Here is a 2,428-nt window from a genome sequence, read left to right on the forward strand (position 1 = left end):
GGTGTTGGCAGGAATGTTTCGTTCTTTTTTTTTTTTTTTCTTTTCTCTTTTTAAAAATTTTTTAAATGTTTTTTCTTTTTATAGTCAGTGAATATAGTCAAGTTGGTACCATTGTTAGCCTCCTCCCTGTCCTCCTTGCTGGGGTATATGGGTCATGCATTGAGGGGTTAGCCTTTAGTTTTAGCATTTTAGGAGGAAATGTCTCTGCGTGTCATGACCCAATGTGTGGCTCTGACATTCTTTCTGTCCCCTCTTCTGCAAATTTCCCTGAGCCATGTTGGGTTCATATTAGGTCTGCTTCCATGTTGAGATCTTGGGAGCCTCTGTGTCTCTGGATAACTGATTTTTAAAAATATATATATTTTGTGCTCGCTTCGGCAGCACATATACTAAAATTGGAACGATACAGAGAAGATTAGCATGGCCCCTGCGCAAGGATGACACGCAAATTCGTGAAGTGTTCCATATTTTTGCTCTCAAATTAAAAAAAAATTTTAGAAAAAAAAAAGAAAAAAATATATATTTTATTTATTTGAGAGAAAGAGAGGGAGAGATGGAATGGGCATGCCAAGGCCTCCAGCCATTACAAAGGAACTCCAGATGCATGTGCCCCCTTGTGCATCCGGCTTACTTGGGTCCTGGAGAGTTGAACCATGATCCTTTGCTTTGCAGGCAAATGCCTTAACTGCTAAGCCATCTCTCCAGCCCAGGAATGTTTCTTTTGAGGTCCTCTCCTTGCCCAGTAAAGGACCACCTTTCTCACTATAACTCCATGTGACTTTTGGTGTTTTTTTTTTTTTTTTTTTTTTTTTGGTTTTTTGAGGTAAGTTTTCACTCTAGCCCAGGCTGACCTGGAATTCACTATGGAGTCTCAGGGTGGCCTCAAACTTATGGCAATCCTCCTACCTCTGCCTCCAGAGTGCTGGGAATTAAAGGCATGCGCCACCACGCCTGGCTCCATGTGATATTTTTATCTGTATTCATCACCCCTAATGTCTCTCTTGCATGCCTGAATTTCCCCTTCTTAAAAGGACTCCAGTCTGATTGTAATCAGGCCCACATAAATGGCTTCATTTTATCTTAGTTACCTCTTTAGAATCCCAGCCTCCAAATACATTCTGATGTACTGGGGGGCTAGAACTTCAGACTATGGATCTTGGGAGAGAGACAATTTAGCACAAAATATATAATATTCTAGCCATACTGAACTAAAATGAAGATTTTTTTTTTTTAATTTTCAATTAAAAAGAAAGTATGAGGCTGGGGCTATAGCTCAGTGTTAGAGTGCTGGTCTAGCATGCATGAAGTGCTTGGTTCAATCCCCAATAACACACACACACACACACACACCCCAGAACCCCAATAATAAAGGAACTGGAAAGGCCTCTTGAGTGCATTTGTTTTTCAATTTATTTATTTGAGAGCGACAGACACAGAGAGAAAGACAGATAGAGGGGGAGAGAGAGAATGGGCACGCCAGGGCTTCCAGCCTCTGCAAACGAACTCCAGACGCGTGCACGCCCTTGTGCATCTGGCTAACGTGGGACCTGGGGAACCGAGCCTCGAACCGGGGTCCTTAGGCTTCACAGGCAAGCGCTTAACCGCTAAGCCATCTCTCCAGCCCTCTTGAGTGCATTTTAACTCTTCACAGTTTGCACAGAGCCTGCTCTGAAGTCTCCCCGACCTACTCTCTCGTTCACTCTCCACCAAGCCGGGCAAGGATGAGAGGTGCAGTGGGAAATTCTTGGTCCTGGGTTCTCTGGGAAGTCGTGGGAAGTTCACAGAGAAAGAAAGCCAAGAAGTCCTGGTGCAGCTACCGAGGACCTCTGAGGACAGACAAGGACATTTGTTAATGTAATAATTTGGGTACTTTTTACACGACCACCTCTCAACACATGTCCTAGACACTGTGGGAGAGCTGTGGTGGTAGATGCTGTGAAAGGTGTTTGGCAGAACAGGAATGGCATTCATCCTTGTGCTCAGGCTGTGGACAGAGAAGACAATGGAGACCTGGGGCGTGGCGGGGGGAGGATGAGGGCCCTCAGTTCATCAGTTGTATGCTTCCTGGATGGATCAGGAGCTGCAGACCTGACCACTGTCCAAAACCCATTCAGAGCAATGGGGCTCAAACCTTCACAAATTGTCAAAGCAGTCTCCTTCTTTAAAACAATTTTTTTTTTTTGGCTGGAGAGATGGCTTAGCGGTTAATTGCTTGCCTGTGAAGCCTAAGGACCCGGGTTCAAGGCTCGGTTCCCCAGGACCCATATTAGCCAGATACACAAGGGGCGCACGCATCTGGAGTTCATTTGCAGTGGCTGGAGGCCCTGGCACGCCCATTCTCTCTCTCTATCTGCCTCTTTCTAGCTCTGTTTGTTGCTCTCAAATAAATAAAAATACCAAAAAAAAAAAATTATAAAAAAACACAATT

The 2,428-nt window shown here is 44.5% G+C and overlaps 1 non-coding gene across 1 annotated transcript; it reads left to right on the forward strand.

Moving 5' to 3' along the window:
- The first annotated feature begins 365 nt into the window (after positions 1-365).
- LOC123460335 lies at positions 366-472 on the forward strand. Its single transcript, XR_006636900.1, has one exon. It is a non-coding gene; the product is annotated as a U6 spliceosomal RNA (small nuclear RNA).
- The last annotated feature ends 1,956 nt before the right edge of the window (positions 473-2,428 follow it).

This window comes from Jaculus jaculus, chromosome 4 (genome assembly GCF_020740685.1).
Source record: "Jaculus jaculus isolate mJacJac1 chromosome 4, mJacJac1.mat.Y.cur, whole genome shotgun sequence".
Lineage (NCBI taxonomy): Eukaryota > Metazoa > Chordata > Mammalia > Rodentia > Dipodidae > Jaculus > Jaculus jaculus.